The following is a 14657-nucleotide window of genomic DNA, read 5'->3' on the forward strand; positions in this document are numbered from 1 at the left end:
GTTATTTTATCTAGACAAAGTGTGAAACTAGACTTCTGTGAAATACTTCTTGGCCATAAATTCGAAAGGTTTAAGCTCCACGACATGTAAATTATCACCAGGTGTAAATCGATAAATACAATATCATTACAGTGAGTTTTCACTTGTGTTAATGAAATATTCAGGCCTCGAGCAGTTTTCATTTCACGAACTCGCGAAAAAGGTTCACTTACTTGGGTTGTTTTCTGTGCTTCCTGCCTTTTACGGCCAATTTTCTTTGATTTCAGACAGCAAACAACAAAAACCGCTATTAACAGCTCTTTAAGGGAATGGTATTCTGAAAGCGAAACGAAGCAAGGGGGTTTGTCCCACTTGTCGTTACCACGTGGTTTTTCCGAGAAAACAGGCATTGACTTCCGGCATGATGTCAAATTTGATTGGTCAATACGCACAATATCAAGGGTTTATATTGCATGTAAAAACTAAAATTTAGGAAAATGAAACATTCAGGTTAATATTTTGGTTTACGGAGGCTGAAAAGTTGAAATTTTCGAATCATCAAAATATGTTCTTGATCTGCGTACTGTGAGGCGCATGACCGAAAAAATGGTGCAGGATTTGAATAAAACACAGTTTTATTCACTTTTTGTTTTTAAAAACCGGGTCCTTTGGGAAATGGGAGTTGAAAAATAAAAGAAGAAAAGCTGAGTGACAACTAGAAGGGGAACATCTTCAAAAGATCGTAGATGAAGCAATGCACTGCCTGGGTCGAAATCACGCAACGCGTTCGGATGAGAAGCGTTGCGTGACTTGCGCCCGTGCGGCTACAAAGGAGACTGTTCAAAAAGTGGAAAACGCAAGTGTCGACAGAGCAAACGTAGCTGTGTCATATTATGGATAGTGTGATTCATCTGGTGCATGGACAGCATTATCCAGCTTTTGAAACCTCCCCCCCTCCCATCACCATTACCGTGCCAAAACGTTTCCCCCCTTCGAAAACTCGGGTTCTGAGATGTCATTGGTCAATTTATTAGATAAAGCATCAGATTAGTACATTCATTTGTATCGCAAATGTATTCTATTTTATTTTTGTGTCTATTTTTTGTCAGGTAATATGTAGCTTTTATAAATTTTAAAGTTTTTCAACTTTTAACCTTAAATTTTAGTTTTAAAATTTATTCTGACCCCCCACCCCCATCCCATCCCAGAACATCATCTTTGCTTGGAATAGGCCACGTTCGATATATCAATACTCTAACATGGCTCCGAGGCTCTCAGGACAAACTTCTAAATTTCGTGCTGTTTTCTTTGTGTCCAAGTCTCTTTAGGGAATTGAGAGACAAAAGAAACTTAAAAAATTTACAATTTTGACCCGAAAGCCTCGGAGCCATGTTAGAATATTGAAGACTACCCGCTTCAGCCTCATTTGCAAACTAGTTCCAATCCAATACCGCTGTAAGATTTACAACGTTCGCTAAAACCTTTTATTTAGTGATGATCCAGTTGCTCTTTAGCTTCACTCCCTAAAAACGACCACGAAATCGCTTATTTTTTACCAAAAAGAGAAAAAACGAAAGAAGAGTTCAGATGTATATTATACAAGTTCTACCTGCCTGAAATAATTATCCATAAGGGCTGGACTAGTTAGCCAGCTAACTGCAAAGTTGGCAAATCAAATGAACATGTAGTCCTCGTAAATATTGGGAAAGGTAATAAAATAAAGTAATTCAATACATAAATGAACGAACAAACAAAAGAACGAACGAAAGAACAAGCCCACGAACGAACGAACGAACGAACGAACGAACGAACGAACGAACGAACGAACGAACGAACGAACGAACGAACGAACGAACGAACGAACGAACAAACGAACGAACGAACGGAGTGAACAAACGACAGAAGGAGCGAACGAACGAGCACACGAACGAACGGGACGTCACTGCCAAAAAAACAAGCGAACGAACTAATAAATACATTGCACAGTAAATAAATCACTGGTAATTAAACTAAGGACAATTGACAAATTCCGACTGTTTTTCATAAAAAAAAATACAAAAAAAATTGGTGAGAGTAATATCGGGAAAGTTGATTATCAACGAAAGGCAATTTTGAGATATTAGTCTAGACAAATAAAACAATAAAAAAACTAGGATACACTAAAGAATTCAATAAGTGGTCTACAAAGTCCTTTTTAGGGGATATAAGATTTGAATACGAGAACGAATTTTGGATTCTAGTTTGCAGTCTTCACATTATCGCGTCATACCCATCTCACTATATGAGCTACTCTCACTTCCTAAAACAAATATCAATAGCGAGGGCTCTGGAAACGTCACTGGTTTGAAATTCGAAAATCCTACTCGGACTCAACCTCGTACTTCTGGTCCCTTCTATTGTAAACTGACCGGGCCAGAGAAAATCTTTACCGCGGTGAGATTTGATTCCACGACCTCCAGATCAGATCCTCATTGCTCTAACTACGTGAGCTACGACGCCAGCTGGGAGCACGCCGTGGTAGAAACGAGAGGAAATCTGGGGCGAGTCTCATCTCGCAGTCGCTTGTGGGATCGTTACTGGGAACCATATAAGAGAGAGGACCCTGGGGACGAGGTTACTTTTGTTTTCTTCCCAGTGACGGACCCACAAGCCACACGAGATAAGACTTGCCCCAGGTTTCTTCTCGTTTCTAAAGTGGCGAGTGGAGATACGCGGAATTACTGAACTTATTCCTTGTCATGATACATCGACTGTCTCTAAATCTTTGAACTCGTTTGAATTCTCCTTCATAACTTGAATACTTGCTTTCAAATTCAACGGAGTATTAACTTTAGAGATGTACTTGTAAACAGATGTTAAAAAGTCAAACGTCTTCGGGGGAAGTTCCCGATTCATGGGCACTGTGTTGGCAAAAATCCTTTGATCCATTGCGCCGGTTAGAGTAAAGTTATAAGTGCGATCTGTACAGACATTCGCTACTTCCAGCGCAACGGAGAAAGTTCCATAATTCCTTCTCAAGAATAAGAGACAATTCGAATCCAAGTCTTTCACAGTTGTCTCTGAACCAAACATTTTGCGTGGAACACCATTCTCAAACAGTACTCCTTTCCTTGTCACGTCAGCGGTTTTCTCTTTGGCGCATGCACACAGCCTGATATCGACTGATTTGTCCACGCATGACTCAAACTTGCTATACCTCGTCTGTCGTATAAAACTCAGAAAAAATACCCCTTGTTCTGGTTTAGCGTACTGTTTTATGGAGACTTTATAAACTTCATCCTCTTCATATCCTTGTGGAGGGACCACATGTATGTCCATAGAGGTGATAATGTACTCTCCTTGGAAACGTTTGATAATATCTTTAAACGTTTTTCCAACAAGGCGTTCACAGTTTCCAGACCCGGATTTTTTATCTGAGTCAACAATGCCTGAAAAAGGGAATTATTGAACTTATTACTTTCATCGATTGTCAACCTACAAAACCTACAGAGCAGAAGCTTGTTTAGGAGGAACTGACGGGCAACTGACAAGCGCCGACTCGCCTCTTCACCCAGCTGGCCCCCACCCTTCCACCACCCACTTAACTTCCCTCCCCTCCCCTCCCCTCTCCTACCTTCATTTATTGAAGAATCTTGGTTTACAATATTTGCCTCATTAGCGTAAGCCATACAGTTTGTGGTAGAGCTACAAAAACATTAGTTCTGAATATTGAAAGGGCGCAACACGATTAACTGTCCCAAGAAATTTGAGACCGATGTATTGAATGCTTTTTGTGCGACGCGGGTTTAAAAACTCAAAATTTTACAAAGAATGTATGAACTCATAAGCGCTTTTGCCACCCAGGAATTTTGCAGTTTTTGAAAGCCAATTTCTCCTCGAATTACACCCAAGTTAAAGTTAAACTTTTGGAAAAAATGCGAACGATAGCTAATCAACCATTTAGCATCATACCTTTCATGTATTGCTTTTGTATAGCATCGTTCATGAATCCAACCGCAAATTCTGCCAGCCATTTGTGATTCTCTGCGTTGTCCTGGATATGACCTTCTTCATCAAAGCCTTCGCACTTACACCTGGTCAGCGGAAGCATGTACAAGTCTGCGCATGTGCGGTTGGCAGGAATGACTGAGAATATGCCTGTTTGTGAAAAATCCTGAGTGTTCATTTTCTTAGCGTCGTGCAAACTCATGAGTGCTTTGTGAACATCTTGTAAGATAAAGAGCCGCTTTTGATTTGCAACCAAGGCGGCCATTCTCTGAAGGCCTAATTTTTCTTAAACACCATCAGGAACAATCATGAAGAAAGCTGGGTCAAATAACTCTCTTCTACCTTCTTCCGTGTAACTGAATGGTGTCATTTTGTGGCCATGGTCGGCAAAAATCATGGTGAGAGTGTTGGGAAACCGCGCCATATCGACGAAAAACTTCGCTAAGTTTGCGTCCAAATTAACTATTCGTGTTCCAGTCATTTCATGTCCGGTATTAAAATGCATGTAAGACAGCAAAGGCTTCGCTTTTTCGTCGCTTTGCAACGCAGTGTACACCTTGGTGATGTAGTCCATGAAGTACCAACTAAAAAACTGTCCGTTGAGGCACATCTTTGCAGGTTCATCATAATGGTTTGTTCTGTCGTACTTGTTCACCATCGTGCAAGAGAAATGTGTCAAGCCATAGTGATCGATGTGTTTCTTGGCCACCTTTGCTTGTAGCTCCTCCCACCTATGATCAAAGATAACACTGATTCTCAAACGTGCTTAACAATTCAGTATGATCATACAAAGGTTAAGTTTACATGCAACCTATTACTTCGGGAAGAAGAGTACAGAGCGCGTGAAAAGACAGATTGGAATCCAGAAAGAGACCATTGACTTATAATTAAGTGACTGAATTGCATAATTAAATCAATCGAACGATCAATCAATCAGAACTTTATTAACTTGTCAGTCTTAGCCAAGAGAAAACACCGCTCTACTAATTGGGAAAGTTAAAAGCCTACTATTAACTATTGGGAACATAGGTAAAAACCTAAAGAATCTAAATCTATATATCGATTAACAATTAAACATTCACAGGCAGTTAGAAAATACCTAAAAACCTCATAAGCCCTGAACACAATTAGGTCACATTAACTCTACTAATGGCAATAGTAGAAATGCGAGAATGGAAATAATGTGGAGGTGTAAAATTCTTGAAGCGTGGAAATTTGGGAGTCTGGATTCATAGGCGGCGGAGCAGGGGTAAGAGGGCTGAAGCCCCCACCCCCCAAAAGAAAATTTATTCCCCCCCCCCCCACCCCACGCAGATATCGCTAGCGCAGCATAAGATTAGTTTGACAAAATATTCCGTTTCGTAATCTGCCTGAAGTACGTCAGGTTACAAATATAAGAACCGTCTGCGAAGCTCTCAACAAAACCCCTGTCACCAAAACGCTACTAGGAGAGATCCACAAACTGTTAAGATTGTATTTGACATAACCTGTGGCATCGGCGACTTCCGAGCACACATTTTGTGCCCTATGAAGACTAAAATGAAGCAGGATCGTCTAAACAACGGCCTCCTCCTGCATTGTCATAAGTCTTTTACGGACACATTGAACACTGTTAGTGTAGACATCGCAAACAAGTTTGTTTGTGCAAACGAGCAACGCCCAAGACCTTTTGGAAAATACGAGTAGAGGTATGCGTTTGGCTTAACGATGAACCCCCCCCCCCCACCCCGCTCCTAGCCCGACTCATGCTTCAAAACGCTCCGCCGCCTCTGGATTACTCCGGGAATAAACTAATTAATGAGATGTTAATCATCTTCGGGGTAGGACTGCATGAGATACCAGCCAGTTCAACTCAATCTACTGCCAGCCTTACCTCTCTTTAAATTCTGTATCATTGCTTGGCACATCTCGTTTTTCAATGTCCGTTAGCGCACTTCCCCAAAGATCATACCAACAAAGGTCCTCTTGAAAGAGGGTCTGGTAGCCCCACCTCTGGAAGGTCCCATATAACACCTCCACGTCTAATGGAGCCTTTGTGTTCTTCCCTGAGGCACTTATTTCGTTGTCGTCTGAAAAATCAGAAAACCCACTCTGAGCGATATAATACAAGCTGAAGGTCCAAGCGATCCTTTAAGAGCAATAACAGATGTTACTGTTCGGTCAACATTATGGAATATTTGTCATGCTTTCTTAGCAAGTTTATAGACCTAGCTAAAATAAAGTTATACCACTACAATGGTTCTTTCGAAACTCCCTTAATAAACTTATGTCTCCGTTCTCGGTTAACCCGCGCACGCGAAAGTTTAGTGTATATTCGTGTTTTTCCGAATCGTTTTCGTTAAAGTTGAACTGAAATAGGCCCTTTGCACGATCCGGTCACATTGTACAAAATCACACATGCTGGAACGCAAGTTGCACAGTGGGACTTCCACACCAAAGCAACTCATACCAGTCCACCTTGACCTGCCTTTGTTTTGGAAGTTCTACTGTGCAAAATATATCTAATCTTACACATGAGGTGAGCGTGATCCAAACAACAGCCCCAAAAGTAACTATACGCTTACCTTTAAGAACACCAGAGAAGAATGGCCTCAAGTTCTCAAACGTTTGTTGACCAATACTCTGGACCAGTTCAAAGTCCAAGGCGGTGGCCTTTATGTTTGGATCCTGCACAATCTTGCGAAGCGCCTCTACGGCTCTTGGCATAATCCTGTAGAAATGTGGTCTAGATATGGAGTCAAGCATAACTACATTTATATCAATACCACGTCTACGTTGTCCTTTACCGACTTTCTTTAGTATCGGCGGAAAAGTGAGCGTTTGAAAGATGCTTCCAAATATATAGCCGCATCTTTGGAACAGAAAACTAAATCCCTTTTCTAGGTTTGTTTTGACAGCTTCTTGCACCCCAGTGGTCAAGGTGTCCTTTGGTAAGGTCTTCCAGTCGCTGACAGCTTTTCCCATTTCTGGATTGACAGAAGCTATTTGGATACTGAACCACCACCCACAAACGCTAGCGTCACATGACAGGCTGTGCTGGCCTGGCTCTGTTTCTTGGAAGAAACATATGTCTGGGTAATGAGTCTCGTCACATTTCCGATCCTCACCACGCCGTGGCTCTCCGTAATGTTGGTAAATTTGTTCAGAACCATTTTTGTCGGGTCTAAAAGAGAATTTGAAACAAACTGATAAAACTGGCTGAAAAAAGCACATTAAAATGAACAGGAAATTTAAAAAGAGATCACTAGGTGTTACTAAAGAAAAAAAAAGGTAAAAGTCTGCATATGAGCCAAGTGGTCCATCAGGCCGGAGCTTATCCTGGTTTCTGTAGCCTGAAGCAACTAGGAGTATTTCTACTCCCCCCTGGATGGAATGCTAGTCCGTCGCAGGGCTACCCCTAACATAAACTTCGCCTGCACCCATTTATACACATTGGTGGAGAGGGGCACTGTGAGAGCAAAGTGTCTTCCCCAAGACTGAAAACGCATTATGTCCCTGGCCAGGGCTTGAACTTGGACCACTCAATCCAGAGACGAGCTCACTAAACTTGAGGCCACTGCGTGTTACTAAGGTGTTACTAGGTAGGTAGTAGTTGTGCGGTTCAAATTAATGACAATCATGCAGCTCTTTTAATGGCAGTTTGGAGAATCTGGTGTTATGTCAAGACAGTATCATTTAGTTGATGATTTTCTTCATTCTTGTCACGTCTGTGTTTGATAACGCATAATTTGGTATTGTCATGAGAAATAAGATTTTGATCACTCCTAGGATTTTAAGGGTCTAGGAGGACACATCTCAAAAACTTAAGCCTACATTTTTCACGACAATGCGTCTATAGGAAATCTTTCTACATCAAAGTCATCTTCAGCTTGTTTTTTCCTCAGTTTACTAATAAAACTGTTTGAGGTCTGTATTGGCAAAATATTGGTTGGGTTCTTTTTTCAAGTTTATGGATCTCACCGGGTTTCAAAACTTTCAAACCAAAAACAAGTTTAACACACAACAGATACCCAGCAGGTGGCAGATCTAGGGAGGGGGCATCCCTTTTGGCTCAAAAAGGTAATGCCTAAAGGGCCAAAATGCTTTTCAATCACCCCTCACCTTAGAGTACCTAATTGAAATGAAATTGTTTTGAAATTTTTCAAGTTTGGGCTTTGGACAAGCACACAGTAATTTTTTTTCCTGCTTCAAAGTTGGCCAATTTGAGAAAAAAATGTGCGACATTCTCTGTATGGTCAAAATAATTTATGCAAATTAGGACCATTGATGTCATAGGGTGCGGAAAACCTTCTAACCATCATGGCAGCTGAAAGGAACAAGCAAAAGAGTGGGAAGTTTTGTGTTACCAGAGGGCCTGGTTTCATTGGCACTTTAAAATTTTGAGTTTACAAAGGTACCTACCTCCACCCCTTCCTAAACCTCCCCCCCCCCCCCCCCGCCCCTCCTTGATTAACTACAAGCTGGGTGCTCACAGAATAGCTTGAAATTTCAGTTATCTCCTGCACTCCGCCTAATCCCTGGGCAAGAAACAAGGATCAGGCTGAGGTTAGGAGATGACTGAAATTTCAGGCTACACACAGAACTTGTGCATGAGATTGATGTAGAGCCAACATTTTCAAACTCATTATAAATATAATTCATGGGATATGTAAAGGAAATCATGACTGTAATGACATTTGAATATCTGATCTTATTTCTCTGTTTGTTTTCTCCTTAGCTTTACTTTTCATTGAGAAGATACATGTATATCAAACAGTCAAGACCGTATTTGACCATATACATTTTCAAAACATCTCAAAGTTTGTCAAAAATACTCCACTGTGCATCATATATTAAACTCTCTTCTCAGTGTTTGGAAATGTGGTCAAACATCATGTCTTTCATGCTTGATATATTACTCAATCCACCCATACCTGTGAGGCTTGCATTTTATTTCAGATTTCCAATATAAGGTTTCATTGTAACTAGAGATATTCTGTAGACCAAGATAATGAACATAATGATGATGGTTTGGGTTTCCTGAAACACAAAAATAAATAGATCATTGTCATTCAAAAGATTAAAGGTTAATGACGATTAACAATCTACAATTTACCTGCCAACTCTCTTGCCTTAGACCGCACGAGGCTCATGAAAACTTTGCTCTGACACCTACTCACACCCCCTTACGCCCGTGGACTAATTTCTAAGGCCTATCTGAAAAATTTGTTGAGCTATTATACAGCCTTAGTTTTCACTGGATCATAAGTGACAGGGTCGTAGGTAATAGAAATTGGAAGAATTTGAAAACGTTCTGATTGTTCAGACTCCGATTCCATCAAGCCTATGACTCCACTTATGACTTCAATTTTTGATTTCCACTAGGTTGTAAAAGCTCTTCCAAATCTGACTGAAACTCGGACTCTCATTCAATCGCTAGAGAAAACCCCCTTAGTTTATGCTACAGATCCCAGAGATAAGAACCAATGATTGAAAAATTCCCTTTATAAATACATCTTTAGAAAGACATTCAGGGTCTCACCTGATAAATAACTTCGAATGTTAATTCCAAAACTCAGTAGCAGGGCAACAGCAATAAGAAAAATCTGTGTGGAAAACAAAGGCAATATCAATTCAATGATGTCATGCTTTTCTGATTTTTTCACTCCAACAAAAATATGCCTCACTTCTCAATATTATTTATCATTTGTGCCAAACTTTAAGTATTAAACATATGGAAATATGGGACCCAAACTTGCCAATTTCTACAAAGAAATGTATGCCGGGGGCAAGTGCTTCAGCCCCCTGGCATACATTTCATTGTGCAAATTAGCAAGTTTGGGGTCTGATATTTCCATAAGTTAATGTGATGGATTCTTTTTAAACTTTGTGCATGTAATTAACTTGGTATGATAAATTGATCTATGGACTTGAAGTGGTTTTTTGTTTATATGAAAATAATATAATTGCAAAAAACTGTTGATAATGCATGACATCATCTAAGTGGTCCATTCCACAAACCAACCTCATTCTCAGGCTCTCTCTCCTTTGCCTCACTTAGTCACTGGGAGAAAGACCCTGGTTGCAGTTGGTCACGTGACCACCTGTGACACAAACTTTTCCTCAAGAGTAGAGTCAACAAATAATTATTTTTTGTTGATCTCAGCTAAAAGCGAAAGAACTATACTAAACTATACATGGGCAAATACATCTTTGAAATTTTCCAGTCCTATTCTAAGCTTCACACAGGTCAAACAAAATAATTTATGATATTTATGTTGCTTATCCAGCATATTGACGTATAACTCTGATTTCAATTCCTCGGGGTCGAATTACTAAGAAGCAAAAGAAGTAAAAATAAACTGTTTTGCTGTTTCATTTTGCCTGAATTAACCTCACGACACACTGCTCGCTATATATAATGTTTTATTTATCATTTTGCAAAATATAATTCTTGCCTATACCTAAATGTAAACTCACATAAACCAGTGATAAACCTGATGCAGATGAAATGTAAGAGCAGGTTTATGTTAACAAAACTGCAAATCATTTTGCATTGCTGTAAATTAAAATATGCAAGTCAGAATGCTCAGCTAATCAGATCAGCCTTGTTGGCGGACGTGTGACAGAAATACTTTTCAACATCCCAAATAATGAACAAAGAGGAAAATAAATTACCTCTGAATTCAAAGATTCTTAGAGACTGATCCACTTGTTTCACTTCGATTCAGTACATGACGCTTTACATGTGCTAACCGTTGGAGAGTTTGTGTTGCATTCAGCTGCCAAATTTCTTTGTGAATGAAAGTCTTCTATATTTTGGAGATGTCAGAAGTAATGTAGCATTCTTCATTGGCAAAATTAGACTTCGAACCCCGATAAAGCAGGTAGTTTTTAGCTACTGCTCGAGGATTTGAAACCCACAAATTGACACAAAGTTTAGCACAGCAACAATCAAAGCACTCTATCACCCCTCCCACCCAACAGATTTTTTTACCACCCAGACTCTGGGTGGTCATGTGACCAGCTGCAACTTGGGTCTTTCTCCCAATGACTAAGGGAGGCAGAGGAGAGAGAGCCAGGGAAAAAGGTTGTCTCCAAACATGAGAAAATGGAGGAAACCCTGCAGATCTGAAATAATTTACAAAATTCTCCAAAGGTTACTTAGAATTCTTTATGAAATATTACTGACAAGTATTCTCTAACTGCATCTAAGATTGGGTGCATGGCCTCATGATCAAGAGCAGCCTAGTGAAGTAAATGACATTAATACTGTAAATTAGATTTATTTATTAACAAGATTGCGTTATGAAAAATGGATAAAGTAAGGAGACTGAAAAAGCTAATTGCATTCTAGTCTAGTCTAAAAGGCAAAAAAATTTAGTCAATTCTTTGTTGTTTTTGGAAAAGTTTCTATAAAAAAATTTAACGAAGCCAATAACTGTCAAGAAAAAGCATCACTAGTAGGAGAGGTTCGTTTTTCGTTAGTTTTGTGAAAATTTGAACACTGTAGGTTTATTGGAAAGTGAAATGGAAATGTCAACTACACTCTGGAAGACAAAAATATTAGTTGCCTTAATTTGTTTGTTTGTTGTTGTTGTTGTTGTTGTTTTTTTTTTTCATTTGAACCAAAGTATCAAGGGAAGCAAAAACAGTACAAAACTCTCATTGGCAAGGAAGGTCTCTGTTGTTTTGTCTTCAGATTTTGTGGCAATTTGTACACTGAGCATGTGGGGACTAGACAGAGTCATAAACGTTACACCAAACGTTATCAATATTAATTAAAAAAGACAAACAGTAAGAATAACTTACCAAATGCCTCCGATGGCGTAATAGAATTCTTAATGTTCCTTTCACAGCAGGTTGATACATACAAAACCTGAAGGAAGCAAAGCTTGATTACCAATGACTTCTGAAAAATCTTCATGTACATGAGTATGAAGTAAATACACAATTGGATTTGTTAATCACAAATATGATTACAGACTGAATTGGACGACACTGTCCTGTTACCAATTAATCACAACCATTACAATTTCGCACAATTTGAAAAATAGCTTTTAATAGTCATTTTTAAATATCATGATTAAGAATATGGGAATAGCTTGCAAACTGGCTGTTAAGTTTCTTTCAAACCAGTCACTGGAAAGTAAACCGGTCAGTCTCTTGAATTGGTTACTACATGTACAGTGACTGTTGTCAATGTTGTAATTAGAAATAGTAAGTGGACCAAGTGGAGCACAGGGAGTAATCGTACAAGTAATTTCAAAATTGGACAAGCGCAAAGCGTGAGGCTGATTTGAAATTACAAGCACGATTACTCCCTGAATTGTATGACACGAGGTCCAACAATTAGTAATTATTACTAATTAATCATATCTATAACAACTTTGGGAATTAAATATGTCTTTTGAGAACTTCTTTTGAGCAAAAACGTCTGTAACACTTTTCATAAGTTTTGAAAACTGTAGGAAACAGTGCGAGGGAAACCATTAAAGAGCACGCAATTGACATGCGAATCACGTGGGTATCCAATTAATTACAGGTATCTAATTACAAAAAGTTTAAATAGGGTACAGGTCTGTAAAAATTTTGACACCCACATGACCGCACGCCGATTACGTGACAAATAGGCACGCAGAAAACCAATCACGATCAAGAATTTTGCTACAGATACGATTAGTATTAGAAAAAGAAATTGCAAAGGATTCTGGTACTTGTAGTCAAATGAGGCTATCTGATGCAAATCGCCTACTGTAGCTATAGTGCCACTTGAAGTATGGGGTTCTATAGGATTAACTAAGCATGATGAAAATGGAAAATTTACCACAGGCTTGAAAAAAGTTTGAAAAGATTTACATAATCAGAAGTTTTCTCCATGGCCTCTTAATTACTTATGGGGTTGTAAAGAAGTGACTTCCAATGAGCGGTCAAAAGGGAATTTCAACAAATGGTCAGCTAAGTTAGTCACATGACTTGGCAGGCATGTTCAGTTGATAAAACCGATGCAGAAAACCGTTAGATATATCGATAACTATCGATGATCCTTAATTAAACGTTATCAATTTTATAGACATTGATACTCACAACCATTGCAGTTTTTTATGATATTGAATTCATCGATTTATCGATTTTATCGTCACTATGATTCAAGTTAGCAATCTCGAATCACTGCTCCTGATCCGCATCATCTTAAAGGAAACCACCCTTAGTAAATCTGTTTATTTTCTGATGTTTCGCTACCCTCCAAAATAAGTGGAGACATTTTGCGCCAGTAAAATTGAGACGTTCAATAAATTGATTACAAATTTATAATTTAAAATTTGATAATTATTGTTTACTCACAAGCATCCCTTCATCAATTTTGTATTGATTTTCGATACAATTTATTAACTGCTATCAAATTTCATCAATTATCGTTTTTACCAATTGAACATGCCGGGCACATGAGGCCCTAGCCTGAAGTCTATAGATCGTTTTCACTGTCACGCAACGAAAACCATCCAGTGGAAAAAGCTAAGAAAATGTGATGTTATAGGAGATAACTAAATAAGGCACTTCTCCAAGTTTTAGAACTGGACGTTTCCCCAAACTTCAGATATTCGTCGAAATGTTTCGCAGAAATTTACAGAGCCCAGTATTACGACGCCATGTTGGTGTACATCCGTGGTACTTCAGTATGGTGGCCGGAAAATAATGTAAACATCTGGAACTAACTTTGGCTATCTAGGCGACTGATTATCAGTACTGAACAAACAGGCATTTACATAAGCACTTTTCCTAATGCTCTAACTCAAAATCATGAGATAAGTGTATATTTTTCACCAAACTCGATCGTAGCCTTGTGTCACGCACCTCCATAACCCGGAAATTCAAAATGCTCTTGGTTTCCAAACAAAGCAAGCTATTGAGCTGTGAAATTGTAAACAGATATACATATACCGCCTCTTATGCCTGATTTTAGAAAGTGATGATGATCAGGTCATCGTACACGTCCTCCACTTGCTTCTAAGAGAAACTTAACGGGTGTCTGACTTGAGAAGGTTGGACATGCATGCAGTTGCTTTTCGCTGTGCCTAACATGCCTAGTCGACATAAGCTTATAAGACAAGCTTACAGCCCTACGTACATTCCTGGTAAGATCGCTTATATATAACATACTATAATGCTAGTGATATATGAATGAAGAGATAAAGTTTACTTGATACCTACGAAACGTTATATTAACGTGGATATGACTTGTTGTGATAACACCAACCACAGCAGCACATTCACCAGGAAGCTTCCACCCTCGATTCCACTTGTCATTGCGACTGGATAGTGATAAACCGCATGTGATCGCCTCTCTAAAACTCTTCGTGTAAGCTGCATTATTGTGTCGCCATATAAACCAGGGCAGTCAGAGAAGACCCCCCTTTATCGCCGATTTTGGGCCCCGTCGTTTAGACTTTTCCTCGCCCCCAGTGATTCCCCCTGTGTTATTTCTTAGGGTTATTTTCCAAAGCGCTTATCGCATTAAGTCTTTATTTTCCTACAAAGATAGGATCAACCGTTCCCAACTGTCAAAAGTTGTGTATAAGGCTAGTTGTTGGGACTGCCAGGATTTCTACATTGAAAAAACAAACGTAGATTGGACGACAGAAAAACTGAACATTTTAAATCGATCACCAGTAGCTGTCATACTTCTGCTATTGCAGACCACGTCACGTCAA

At 39.3% G+C, this 14657-nt stretch overlaps 1 pseudogene across 1 annotated transcript; it reads right to left on the minus strand.

The window, feature by feature from the left end:
- Positions 1-984: 984 nt before the first annotated feature.
- On the minus strand, positions 985-14147 carry LOC110049476 (uncharacterized; annotated as a pseudogene). The gene is made up of 7 exons (XR_016209520.1): positions 11758-14147; positions 9488-9551; positions 8880-8985; positions 6531-7129; positions 5840-6035; positions 3931-4697; positions 985-3407 (listed from the first exon to the last, which is right to left on the minus strand). The product of XR_016209520.1 is annotated as an uncharacterized LOC110049476 (transcript).
- Between the last annotated feature and the right edge of the window lie 510 nt (positions 14148-14657).

The sequence above is a fragment of the Orbicella faveolata genome, unplaced genomic scaffold (assembly GCF_042242905.1).
Source record: "Orbicella faveolata isolate gen_17 unplaced genomic scaffold, um_ofav_v1 contig_27, whole genome shotgun sequence".
Taxonomy (NCBI): Eukaryota; Metazoa; Cnidaria; class Anthozoa; order Scleractinia; family Merulinidae; genus Orbicella; species Orbicella faveolata.